Here is a 14,506-nt window from a genome sequence, read left to right as displayed (position 1 = left end):
TATGTGTGCACATGTTCCTTTTATGGGCATGACTTGCTAATATGTTTCCCTAACTTGCCATAGGTTTTCTAATGTTCCTACTATGGGCGTTTTATGATATGCTTATGACAAGTGTTCTAATGTGATAACGTGTTTCCTGACTACTGCTTATGTTGCAGAATACTGAGTAACCTGTGTGTTATGTGTGACTACTGCTAGTTTGCAGAGTAACTAATGTGTAACGTTCTGACAACTGCTAAGGTAGCAGGATTGTACTGTTATGTGATGTTGGTATAATAATTACGTTGTGTACAATACAGTGTATTTTCATATAATCTGGTGTTGTGTTTCCTTTGTGGTGGGGATATTGCGTCACATGTATGTGTGTGTTGTGCAAACGCTTTACGCATTGCCTCCGGGTTAAGCCTGACTGCTCGTGCCAAGCTACCAAGGGGGTGAGCAGGGGTTATCTTGGACGTGTAACTCCCTTGCCCTGACTAGAGTGGGTAAGTTCTGCCTGGCTGAGGTGCATACCCTAGCCAACCAGAAACCCCATTTCTAACAGTATACAACAATATGACATGGCACAATCATTCTGAACAGAACTGTGGGTAGATTCAGTGCAGGGAGTGTGTGCGTGCAGAAAGCAGAAACTATGCATGGGTAGAAGCTCTATGATTTTCTCCAGGAATAATGCAAATTGTCCCTCAGAAAAAGTATAGTACTAGAGAAGAATCATAAAGGATTGACACAATTGCTGCCTTTGCTGTAGCCCCAGTTGTGTAATCTGTCAAGGACTGGTCTCTTGCAGATTAAGTCACCTAGTTGCAATTGTGTGGTAAAAATCACCCTTACAACCATTTTTGCTATAAACTTGAGATCTTTCTGAGATACTATCTCACAGACTTCTTATGAGTGAGGAACTCTGAAATTGTCACATTCCAATTTGTACGTCCTTAAAACTCTGCTGGTTATTCAAATGGGCAGATTGTTTTTTAAATTCCTTTCTGTCTCGAGTTGTAGTTATATTGATACAGAGGCATAATTGTTGAATGATATATATTGGTTTGATTGAAATATGTTCGTAGAGGTGGTGATAGGCTTTCTGTGTCTGTCTGAGAGCAAGGACCGGTTAACGTGTTTTTCCAAGAGCAGTTTGTTGTGAAAGGTATCAGGCAAAGGAGTATGTATTGTGATGTGGTTCTATGACTGCTTCTGTCCACTTGCCAAAAGTTCCAAGGCCCTATGATAGCACAAAAACGGTAAGATTGAAGTGGTGGGTGCCGAAGGTTTAAAATGGTCAGTTTAATTAAAGACAGAAAAGTGAAACGAATGACTGCAGAAATACTGTATGTGGCCATGAACTGAGATGAAAGGATGATTTTGGAACTCTGTCTTGCAGATTAACCTCAATGCCGCAATGGATAGGGCACTACTCTCACAGACCAGGGTGTGTAAGTTTAAATCTATCTGAGGTGCACACCCTGAACTAATACATTTTTGCTGAAACCTAATCATATTGTTTACTCTTCCTCGTAGCAGCTTGCCAGGGTGATAGTATATTGCAACAGAACCATTCCACTTCTTCACTGAAAAGAGTCATGCTGGTTACCCAAATGTGCAGCGTGTCATTTTATACAGCTTTCTTTATTGAAATTAAACTTGGACTCACTTGAAATATTCTCTTTCAAAATGAATGTTTTGAGCTGCTGTGAATTTTATTTCTAGAGGTGGTGACAGGCTTTCAGGTACGTGCTTAGGTCAAGGCCCTGTTCAGGTCACTTGTATAAGCTAATTCAGGGAGCAAATTAGCAAGTCAAGAAATGGGAAGTCTGAACTACTGTCAGTTCATTCTCTTTTCAAATAATCCAAAAATACCATTGCAGCATAAAACAGAGTATTCAATAAAAGAAGAAAGGAGGATTAACGGCAAAAAAGCACAGCATAAGATATGAAACTTTGGAAATTATCTAGATATTGTTTGAAAAAACTCCTTTGATGGAAAGAAGATGAAGAACGGTATGGGATCCTGTCCTGCACACCTGTAATTGATATGTTCCACATCCATTCATACCACCTAACCCTAAACACCCAAACATGTTGCAGTCAGTGACCATGTGGCCTAGTGGATAAGGCGTCTGACCTCGGATCAAAAAGTTGAGGGTTCGAGTCCCATCATGGTTGAGTCTTTTTCTAACAGCACCAACTTATCTTTACATACAAACTGGAAACACACTCTTACAATACTCCTTTCACTCTCACTCATTAAGAAAGCCCAATGCAAACTGCACAATCAGTCACGTTATGCCTTCAGCATTGCTACTTTTCTGTCTTTCTGCCATACCAAAGTACCTCTTCATAAATGCCACGGATATGCAATACGTACACAACAATATGACATGGCACAATCATTCTGAACAGAACTGTGGGTAGATTCAGTGCAGGGAGTGTGTGCGTGCAGAAAGCAGAAACTATGCATGGGTAGAAGCTCTATGATTTTCTCCAGGAATAATGCAAATTGTCCCTCAGAAAAAGTATAGTACTAGAGAAGAATCATAAAGGATTGACACAATTGCTGCCTTTGCTGTTGCCCCAGTTGTGTAATCTGTCAAGGACTGGTCTCTTGCAGATTGAGGCACCTAGTTGCAATTGTGTGGTAAAAATCACCCTTACAACCATTTTTGCTATAAACGTGAGATCTTTCTGAGATACTATCTCACAGACTTCTTATGAATGAGGAACTCTGAAATTGTCACATTCCAATTTGTACGTCCTTAAAACTCTGCTGGTTATTCAAATGGGCAGATTGTTTTTTAAATTCCTTTCTGTCTCGAGTTGTAGTTATATTGATACAGAGGCATAATTGTTGAATGATATATATTGGTTTGATTGAAATATGTTCGTAGAGGTGGTGATAGGCTTTCTGTGTCTGTCTGAGAGCAAGGACCGGTTAACGTCTTTTTCCAAGAGCAGTTTGTTGTGAAAGGTATCAGGCAAAGGAGTATGTATTGTGATGTGGTTCTCTGACTGCTTCTGTCCACTTGCCAAAAGTTCCAAGGCCCTATGATAGCACAAAAACGGAAAGATTGAAGTGGTGGGTGCCGGAGGTTTAAAATGGTCAGTTTAATTAAAGACAGAAAAGTGAAACGAATGACTGCAGAAACACTGTATGTGGCCATGAACTGAGATGAAAGGATGATTTTGGAACTCTGTCTTGCAGATTACCCTCAATGCCGCACTGGATAGGGCACTACTCTCACAGACCAGGGTGTGTAAGTTTAAGTTTATCTGAGGTGCACACCCTGAACTAATACATTTTTGCTGAAACCTAATCATATTGTTTACTCTTCCTCGTAGCAGCTTGCCAGGGTGATAGTATATTGCAACAGAACCATTCCACTTCTTCACTGAAAAGAGTCATGCTGGTTACCCAAATGTGCAGCGTGTCATTTTATACAACTTTCTTTATTGAAATTAAACTTGGACTCACTTGAAATATTCTCTTTCAAAATGAATGTTTTGAGCTGCTGTGAATTTTATTTCTAGAGGTGGTGACAGGCTTTCAGGTACGTGCTTCGGTCAAGACCCTGTTCATGTCACTTGTATAAGCTAATTCAGGGAGCAAATTAGCAAGTCAAGAAATGGGAAGTCTGAACTACTGTCAAAGCAGTTTCATTCTCTTTTCAAATAATCCAAAAATACCATTGCAGCATAAAACAGAGTATTCAATAAAAGAAGAAAGGAGGATTAACGGCAAAAAAGCACATCATAAGATATGAAACTTTGGAAATTATCTAGATATTATTTGAAAAAACTCCTTTGATGGAAAGAAGATGAAGAACGGTATGGGATCCTGTCCTGCGCACCTGTAATTGATATGTTCCACATCCATTCATACCACCTAACCCTAAACACCCAAACATATAGCAGTCAGTGACCATGTGGCCTAATGCATAAGGCGTCTGACTTCGGATCAGAAGATTGAGGGTTCAAGTCCCTTCATGGTTGAGTCTTTCTCTCACAGCACCCAACTTATCTTTACATACAAACTGGAAATACACTCTTACAATACTCCTTTCACTCTCACTCATTAAGAAAGCCCAATGCAAACTGCACAATCAGTCATGTTATGCCTTCAGCATTGCTACTTTTCTGTCTTTTTGCCATACCAAAGTACCTCTTCATAAATGCCACGGATATGCAATATGTATACAACAATATGACAAGGCACAATCATTCCGAACAGAACTGTGGGTAGATTCAGTGCAGGGAGTGTGTGCGTGCAGAAAGCAGAAACTATGCATGGGTAGAAGCTCTATGATTTTCTCCAGGAATAATGCAAATTGTCCCTCAGAAAAAGTATAGTACTAGAGAAGAATCATAAAGGATTGACACAATTGCTGCCTTTGCTGTTGCCCCAGTTGTGTAATCTGTCAAGGACTGGTCTCTTGCAGATTGAGGCACCTAGTTGCAATTGTGTGGTAAAAATCACCCTTACAACCATTTTTGCTATAAACTTGAGATCTTTCTGAGATACTATCTCACAGACTTCTTATGAATGAGGAACTCTGAAATTGTCACATTTCAATTTGTACGTCCTTAAAACTCTGCTGGTTATTCAAATGGGCAGATTGTTTTTTAAATTCCTTTCTGTCTCGAGTTGTAGTTATATTGATACAGAGGCATAATTGTTGAATGATATATATTGGTTTGATTGAAATATGTTCGTTGAGGTGGTGATAGGCTTTCTGTGTCTGTCTGAGAGCAAGGACCGGTTAACGTCTTTTTCCAAGAGCAGTTTGTTGTGAAAGGTATCAGGCAAAGGAGTATGTATTGTGATGTGGTTCTCTGACTGCTTCTGTCCACTTGCCAAAAGTTCTAAGGCCCTATGATAGCACAGAAACGGTAAGATTGAAGTGGTGGGTGCCGGAGGTTTAAAATGGTCAGTTTAATTAAAGACAGAAAAGTGAAACGAATGACTGCAGAAATACTGTATGTGGCCATGAACTGAGATGAAAGGATGATTTTGGAACTCTGTCTTGCAGATTACCCTCAATGCCGCAATGGATAGGGCACTACTCTCACAGACCAGGGTGTGTAAGTTTAAGTCTATGTGAGGTGCACACCCTGAACTAATACATTTTAGCTGAAACCTAATCATATTGTTTACTCTTCCTCGTAGCAGCTTGCCAGGGTGATAGTATATTACAACAGAACCATTCCACTTCTTCACTGAAAAGAGTCAAGCTGGTTACACAAATGTGCAGCGTGTCATTTTATACTACTTTCTTTATTGAAATTAAACTTGGACTCACTTGAAATATTCTCTTTCAAAATGAATGTTTTGAGCTGCTGTGAATTTTATTTCTAGAGGTGGTGACAGGCTTTCAGGTATGTGCTTAGGTCAAGGCCCTGTTCATGTCACTTGTATAAGCTAATTCAGGGAGCAAATTAGCAAGTCAAGAAATGGGAAGTCTGAACTACTGTCAAAGCAGTTTCATTCTCTTTTCAAATAATCCAAAAATACCATTGCAGCATAAAACAGAGTATTCAATAAAAGAAGAAAGGAGGATTAACGGCAAAAAAGCACAGCATAAGATATGAAACTTTGGAAATTATCTAGATATTGTTTGAAAAAACTCGTTTGATGGAAAGAAGATGAAGAACGGTATGGGATCCTGTCCTGCGCACCTGTAATTGATATGTTCCACATCCATTCATACCACCTAACCCCAAACACCCAAACATATTGCAGTCAGTGACCATGTGGCCTAATGGATAAGGCGTCTGACTTCGGTTCATAAGATTGAGGGTTCGAGTCCCTTCGTGGTTGAGTCTTTTTCTCACAGCACCGAACATATCTTTACATACAAACTGGAAATACACTCTTACAATACTCCTTTCACTCTCACTCATTAAGAAAGCCCAATGCAAACTGCACAATCAGTCACGTTATGCCTTCAGCATTGCTACTTTTCTGTCTTTCTGCCATACCAAAGTACCTCTTCATAAATGCCACGGATATGCAATACGTATACAACAATATGACATGGCACAATCATTCCGAACAGAACTGTGGGTAGATTCAGTGCAGGGAGTGTGTGCGTGCAGAAAGCAGAAACTATGCATGGGTAGAAGCTCTATGATTTTCTCCAGGAATAATGCAAATTGTCCCTCAGAAAAAGTATAGTACTAGAGAAGAATCATAAAGGATTGACACAATTGCTGCCTTTGCTGTTGCCCCAGTTGTGTAATCTGTCAAGGACTGGTCTCTTGCAGATTGAGGCACCTAGTTGCAATTGTGTGGTAAAAATCACCCTTACAACCATTTTTGCTATAAACTTGAGATCTTTCTGAGATACTATCTCACAGACTTCTTATGAATGAGGAACTCTGAAATTGTCACTTTCCAATTTGTACGTCCTTAAAACTATGCTGGTTATTCAAATGGGCAGATTGTTTTTTAAATTCCTTTCTGTCTCGAGTTGTAGTTATATTGATACAGAGGCATAATTGTTGAATTATATATATTGGTTTGATTGAAATATGTTCGTAGAGGTGGTGATAGGCTTTCTGTGTCTGTCTGAGAGCAAGGACCGGTTAACGTCTTTTTCCAAGAGCAGTTTGTTGTGAAAGGTATCAGGCAAAGGAGTATGTATTGTGATGTGGTTCTCTGACTGCTTCTGTCCACTTGCCAAAAGTTCCAAGGCCCTATGATAGCACAAAAACGGTAAGATTGAAGTGGTGGGTGCCGGAGGTTTAAAATGGTCAGTTTAATTAAAGACAGAAAAGTGAAACGAATGACTGCAGAAATACTGTATGTGGCCATGAACTGAGATGAAAGGATGATTTTGGAACTCTGTCTTGCAGATTAACCTCAATGCCGCAATGGATAGGGCACTACTCTCACAGACCAGGGGGTGTAAGTTTAAGTCTATCTGAGGTGCACACCCTGAACTAATACATTTTTGCTGAAACCTAATCATATTGTTTACTCTTCCTCGTAGCAGCTTGCCAGGGTGATAGTATATTGCAACAGAACCATTCCACTTCTTCACTGAAAAGAGTCATGCTGGTTACCCAAATGTGCAGCGTGTCATTTTATACAGCTTTCTTTATTGAAATTAAACTTGGACTCACTTGAAATATTCTCTTTCAAAATGAATGTTTTGAGCTGCTGTGAATTTTATTTCTAGAGGTGGTGACAGGCTTTCAGGTACGTGCTTAGGTCAAGGCCCTGTTCATGTCACTTGTGTAAGCTAATTCAGGGAGCAAATTAGCAAGTCAAGAAATGGGAAGTCTGAACTACTGTCAAAGCAGTTTCATTCTCTTTTCAAATAATCCAAAAATACCATTGCAGCATAAAACAGAGTATTCAATAAAAGAAGAAAGGAGGATTAACGGCAAAAAAGCACATCATAAGATATGAAACTTTGGAAATTATCTAGATATTGTTTGAAAAAACTCCTTTGATGGAAAGAAGATGAAGAACGGTATGGGATCCTGTCCTGCGCACCTGTAATTGATATGTTCCACATCCATTCATACCACCTAACCCTAAACACCCAAACATATTGCAGTCAGTGACCATGTGGCCTAATGGATAAGGCGTCTGACTTCAGATCAGAAGATTGAGGGTTCGAGTCCCTTCGTGGTTGAATCTTTTTCTCACAGCACCCAACTTATCTTTACATACAAACTGGAAACACACTCTTACAATACTCCTTTCACTCTCACTCATTAAGAAAGCCCAATGCAAACTGCACAATGAGTCACGTTATGCCTTCAGCATTGCTACTTTTCTGTCTTTCTGCCACACTAAAGTACCTCTTCATAAATGCCTTGGATATGCAATACGTATACAGTACAACAATATGACATGGCACAATCATTCTGAACAGAACTGTGGGTAGATTCAGTGCAGGGAGTGTGTGCGTGCAGAAAGCAGAAACTATGCATGGGTAGAAGCTCTATGATTTTCTCCAGGAATAATGCAAATTGTCCCTCAGAAAAAGTATAGTACTAGAGAAGAATCATAAAGGATTGACACAATTGCTGCCTTTGCTGTTGCCCCAGTTGTGTAATCTGTCAAGGACTGGTCTCTTGCAGATTGAGTCACCTAGTTGCAATTGTGTGGTAAAAATCACCCTTACAACCATTTTTGCTATAAACTTGAGATCTTTCTGAGATACTATCTCACAGACTTCTTATGAATGAGGAACTCTGAAATTGTCACATTCCAATTTGTACGTCCTTAAAACTCTGCTGGTTATTCAAATGGGCAGATCGTTTTTTAAATTCCTTTCTGTCTCGAGTTGTAGTTATATTGATACAGAGGCATAATTGTTGAATGATATATATTGGTTTGATTGAAATATGTTTGTAGAGGTGGTGATAGGCTTTCTGTGTCTGTCTGAGAGCAAGGACCGGTTAACGTGTTTTTCCAAGAGCAGTTTGTTGTGAAAGGTATCAGGCAAAGAAGTATGTATTGTGATGTGGTTCTCTGACTGCTTCTGTCCACTTGCCAAATGTTCCAAGGCCCTATGATAGCACAAAAACGGTAAGATTGAAGTGGTGGGTGCCGGAGGTTTAAAATGGTCAGTTTAATTAAAGACAGAAAAGTGAAACGAATGACTGCACAAATACTGTATGAGGCCATGAACTGAGATGAAAGGATGATTTTGGAACTCTGTCTTGCAGATTACCCTCAATGCCGCAATGGATAGGGCACTACTCTCACAGACCAGGGTGTGTAAGTTTAAGTCTATCTGAGGTGCACACCCTGAACTAATACATTTTTGCTGAAACCTAATCATATTGTTTACTCTTCCTCGTAGCAGCTTGCCAGGGTGATAGTATATTGCAACAGAACCATTCCACTTCTTCACTGAAAAGAGTCATGCTGGTTACCCAAATGTGCAGCGTGTCATTTTATACAACTTTCTTTATTGAAATTAAACTTGGACTCACTTGAAATATTCTCTTTCAAAATGAATGTTTGAGCTGCTGTGAATTTTATTTCTAGAGGTGGTGACAGGCTTTCAGGTACGTGCTTAGGTCAAGGCCCTGTTCATGTCACTTGTATAAGCTAATTCAGGGAGCAAATTAGCAAGTCAAGAAATGGGAAGTCTGAACTACTGTCAAAGCAGTTTCATTCTCTTTTCAAATAATCCAAAAATACCATTGCAGCATAAAACAGAGTATTCAATAAAAGAAGAAAGGAGGATTAACGGCAAAAAAGCACAGCATAAGATATGAAACTTTGGAAATTATCTAGATATTGTTTGAAAAAACTCCTTTGATGGAAAGAAGATGAAGAACGGTATGGGATCCTGTCCTGCGCACCTGTAATTGATATGTTCCACATCCATTCATACCACCTAACCCTAAACACCCAAACATGTTGCAGTCAGTGACCATGTGGCCTAATGGATAAGGCGTCTGACTTTGGATCAGAAGATTGAGGGTTCGAGTCCCTTCATGGTTGAGTCTTTTTCTCACAGCACCCAACTTATCTTTACATACAAACTGGAAACACACTCTTACAATACTCCTTTCACTCTCACTCATTAAGAAAGCCCAATCCAAACTGCACAATCAGTCACGTTATGCCTTCAGCATTGCTACTTTTCTGTCTTTCTGCCATACCAAAGTACCTCTTCATAAATGCCATGGATATGCAATACGTATATGTTGGACTTTTGGCCATACGCATGGTCATCCCTAGTCTTTTTGCCTCCTTCCTCCTGGTTTTTCTGACCTCTCGCTGTTGGCTCTAGGACTCTGAGCACTTTATCACTGCTGACCAGTGCTAAAGTGCAGGTGCTCTCCCATCTAAAGTTGGTATGATTGGCTTATACCTAATTGGCATATTTAATTTACCTATAAGTCCCTTGTACAGTGGTATCTCTATACCCAGGGCCTGTAAATTAAATGCTACTAGTGGGCCTGCAGCGCTGCTTGCGCCACCCACTGAAGTAGACTTTCAAACCTGTCTCAGGCCTGCTAGCGCAGGGCCTGTGTGCGCAGTTTTCTGCCACAGGGACCTGGCATCTAAATTTACTTGCCAGGCCCAGAACCCCCCTTTTACTACATGTAAGTCACCCCTAAAGTACGCCCTAGCTAGCCCTATGGGCAGGGTGCCATGTATGTAGAAAGGCAGGACATGTGCCATATTGCCTGGCCTGTCCTGGTAGTGACAAACAGCCTAACTTGGTGTCTCACTGCTGTGAGTGCTGCCTTCTCATAGGATTGCATTAGAAATGCCCTGCCTTATGTGTAAAGGGTATTGTCTGATTTATGAGGGGTAGCGTAGGCGTGTTTGGTATGGTTGTGATGGTGATAATAAATACTGCTTACTGGTGTGGGTGTATTTTTTATTACTATCACAGAAATGCCACTTCTAGAAAGTGCGCATTTATCTGTGCTTATAATTCTGGTGTTTTGCAGCTTGACTCCAATCCACGTCTGGGCAGAGTGACAGTTGGGGCTTTGTGCATACTTTTCAGACAGCCTGTGCACAGGGAGGGTGGAGGTGTCACTGAGGTGCATCTACATACTGAATAGTCTTCCTGGGCTGAGAGAAGGGAGAGGCGGGGCACACCTACATTTGTAAAGGCTGTGCCCTGGCCTCACACAATAGGGTCGTTAACCCCCCACTGATGTTTGGAGCCTGTGCTGAAAGGAGAGAGGGGGCACTCCCAGAACCAGTTGTAACTGGCTGGAACCTCCTCTCCCTGTCATTGTAAAACACTGTAAAAAAAGGACTATAAGTACAGGGGAATTTTCCCCACAATTTGAACACTCTTGGAACTTGAAACTGGACACAGAACGCTGATGAATGGACTCACCAGGAAACCGCCATGGACTGCTGCTGCTGTGCTGACCTGTGACCTGCCTGGTCACTAGGAGGAACTGCCACCATCTGCACCCCTTGTGCTGGCCTGTAGCTGGGCCCACCAGCCCTGTGCTCCTTCTTGTTTAATTGTTCCCAGGGGCAGGGTGCTGTGGCCCCTGACCCCTGCTACGATCCTGCTTTTACGAGGAATAAGGCATTCTTTTAATGACTGAGGCTGCTGAGGGGCCATTGCACTTTGAAAGCGCTTTTCTTTTGCTAACAGAAAAATCACTGCCGCAGCCCGAGCTTGTGGATGTGCTCTAGCGCTTTGAAGGCGCTTTTCTTTCGTGCAAGGAAATCACCGCCGCAGCCCGGGATTTAAAATGTGTCCTAGCGCTCTGAAAAGCGCTCTCCTGCTGTTTAGGATCACCGCCGCAGCCGGGTTTTCAAGTTATTGCCGAGCGCGAGGATCGCGCTCAGCTCAGTGCCCCCGGGGCACAAGAAACCCCTTTCCAAAATAACGAGGAGCAAGTCTGCTCCTAGCGGTGCCCCCGGGGTAGGGATCGCTCCAAGGAGCGCCCCCGGGGCACCGGCCGGCCCGACCTGGTGCCGGTGTTGCCGTCGGAGGAGGAGGGAGAGGAGGACGCCTCTCCCTCCCCTGCTCCAGCCCCGGAGGGCTCGCTCTGCAGTGCGCGGCCGGGGGAGACAGCCTCATCGGAGGCTCGCCCCCGCCGCCAACTCTCTGGTGGGCCCCCTCGTGGGCCCGAGACCATCACAAATGGGGGCCCGCTCGCAGATCGGAGGGGGTGCGTGGTGCCCCCCTCCTGAACCCAAGGATTTCCCTGACTTGGGCCCCCCTTGGAGAGGGCCGGTGGAGGCCCGGGGGGCCCTCCAATGAGCACGGGTCCCAGAAGGGGCCCGTCAAGGAAGCAGAGAGGGTGCGTGCCGCCCCTCTCTATTTGCCAAGTTAGGGAGGCCCCCGTTTTGCGCAGAAGAGCGCCGGGGGCCCCATGATTCATTTTAGGCACTGGAAGTGCCTCTTCATCATTCCCAGGTACTTTTAAATGGACAAATATAATTATGATTTAAAAGTTCTTGCTACAGACTTTCTTAATTGTGTTATATTACCTGCCTGTACTATGATGCTTTTACATATGTGTGCACATGTTCCTTTTATGGGCATGACTTGCTAATATGTTTCCCTAACTTGCCATAGGTTTTCTAATGTTCCTACTATGGGCGTTTTATGATATGCTTATGACAAGTGTTCTAATGTGATAACGTGTTTCCTGACTACTGCTTATGTTGCAGAATACTGAGTAACCTGTGTGTTATGTGTGACTACTGCTAGTTTGCAGAGTAACTAATGTGTAACGTTCTGACAACTGCTAAGGTAGCAGGATTGTACTGTTATGTGATGTTGGTATAATAATTACGTTGTGTACAATACAGTGTATTTTCATATAATCTGGTGTTGTGTTTCCTTTGTGGTGGGGATATTGCGTCACATGTATGTGTGTGTTGTGCAAACGCTTTACGCATTGCCTCCGGGTTAAGCCTGACTGCTCGTGCCAAGCTACCAAGGGGGTGAGCAGGGGTTATCTTGGACGTGTAACTCCCTTGCCCTGACTAGAGTGGGTAAGTTCTGCCTGGCTGAGGTGCATACCCTAGCCAACCAGAAACCCCATTTCTAACAGTATACAACAATATGACATGGCACAATCATTCTGAACAGAACTGTGGGTAGATTCAGTGCAGGGAGTGTGTGCGTGCAGAAAGCAGAAACTATGCATGGGTAGAAGCTCTATGATTTTCTCCAGGAATAATGCAAATTGTCCCTCAGAAAAAGTATAGTACTAGAGAAGAATCATAAAGGATTGACACAATTGCTGCCTTTGCTGTAGCCCCAGTTGTGTAATCTGTCAAGGACTGGTCTCTTGCAGATTAAGTCACCTAGTTGCAATTGTGTGGTAAAAATCACCCTTACAACCATTTTTGCTATAAACTTGAGATCTTTCTGAGATACTATCTCACAGACTTCTTATGAGTGAGGAACTCTGAAATTGTCACATTCCAATTTGTACGTCCTTAAAACTCTGCTGGTTATTCAAATGGGCAGATTGTTTTTTAAATTCCTTTCTGTCTCGAGTTGTAGTTATATTGATACAGAGGCATAATTGTTGAATGATATATATTGGTTTGATTGAAATATGTTCGTAGAGGTGGTGATAGGCTTTCTGTGTCTGTCTGAGAGCAAGGACCGGTTAACGTGTTTTTCCAAGAGCAGTTTGTTGTGAAAGGTATCAGGCAAAGGAGTATGTATTGTGATGTGGTTCTATGACTGCTTCTGTCCACTTGCCAAAAGTTCCAAGGCCCTATGATAGCACAAAAACGGTAAGATTGAAGTGGTGGGTGCCGAAGGTTTAAAATGGTCAGTTTAATTAAAGACAGAAAAGTGAAACGAATGACTGCAGAAATACTGTATGTGGCCATGAACTGAGATGAAAGGATGATTTTGGAACTCTGTCTTGCAGATTAACCTCAATGCCGCAATGGATAGGGCACTACTCTCACAGACCAGGGTGTGTAAGTTTAAATCTATCTGAGGTGCACACCCTGAACTAATACATTTTTGCTGAAACCTAATCATATTGTTTACTCTTCCTCGTAGCAGCTTGCCAGGGTGATAGTATATTGCAACAGAACCATTCCACTTCTTCACTGAAAAGAGTCATGCTGGTTACCCAAATGTGCAGCGTGTCATTTTATACAGCTTTCTTTATTGAAATTAAACTTGGACTCACTTGAAATATTCTCTTTCAAAATGAATGTTTTGAGCTGCTGTGAATTTTATTTCTAGAGGTGGTGACAGGCTTTCAGGTACGTGCTTAGGTCAAGGCCCTGTTCAGGTCACTTGTATAAGCTAATTCAGGGAGCAAATTAGCAAGTCAAGAAATGGGAAGTCTGAACTACTGTCAGTTCATTCTCTTTTCAAATAATCCAAAAATACCATTGCAGCATAAAACAGAGTATTCAATAAAAGAAGAAAGGAGGATTAACGGCAAAAAAGCACAGCATAAGATATGAAACTTTGGAAATTATCTAGATATTGTTTGAAAAAACTCCTTTGATGGAAAGAAGATGAAGAACGGTATGGGATCCTGTCCTGCACACCTGTAATTGATATGTTCCACATCCATTCATACCACCTAACCCTAAACACCCAAACATGTTGCAGTCAGTGACCATGTGGCCTAGTGGATAAGGCGTCTGACCTCGGATCAAAAAGTTGAGGGTTCGAGTCCCATCATGGTTGAGTCTTTTTCTAACAGCACCAACTTATCTTTACATACAAACTGGAAACACACTCTTACAATACTCCTTTCACTCTCACTCATTAAGAAAGCCCAATGCAAACTGCACAATCAGTCACGTTATGCCTTCAGCATTGCTACTTTTCTGTCTTTCTGCCATACCAAAGTACCTCTTCATAAATGCCACGGATATGCAATACGTACACAACAATATGACATGGCACAATCATTCTGAACAGAACTGTGGGTAGATTCAGTGCAGGGAGTGTGTGCGTGCAGAAAGCAGAAACTATGCATGGGTAGAAGCTCTATGATTTTCTCCAGGAATAATGCAAATTGTCCCTCAGAAAAAGTATAGTACTAGAGAAGAATCATA

The 14,506-nt window shown here is 41.9% G+C and overlaps 2 non-coding genes across 2 annotated transcripts; both read left to right on the top strand.

Moving 5' to 3' along the window:
- Positions 1–5,739: 5,739 nt before the first annotated feature.
- TRNAR-UCG (transfer RNA arginine (anticodon UCG)) lies at positions 5,740–5,812 on the top strand. The gene has a single exon. It is a non-coding gene; the product is annotated as a tRNA-Arg (tRNA).
- A 3,581-nt stretch (positions 5,813–9,393) lies between these two features.
- On the top strand, positions 9,394–9,466 carry TRNAQ-UUG (transfer RNA glutamine (anticodon UUG)). Its single transcript has one exon. It is a non-coding gene; the product is annotated as a tRNA-Gln (tRNA).
- Positions 9,467–14,506: the final 5,040 nt, after the last annotated feature.

The sequence above is a fragment of the Pleurodeles waltl genome, chromosome 4_1, assembly GCF_031143425.1.
Source record: "Pleurodeles waltl isolate 20211129_DDA chromosome 4_1, aPleWal1.hap1.20221129, whole genome shotgun sequence".
NCBI lineage: Eukaryota > Metazoa > Chordata > Amphibia > Caudata > Salamandridae > Pleurodeles > Pleurodeles waltl.
The sequence above is the reverse complement of the archived record's forward strand: the minus strand, read 5'-3'. Positions and strand labels throughout refer to the sequence as shown.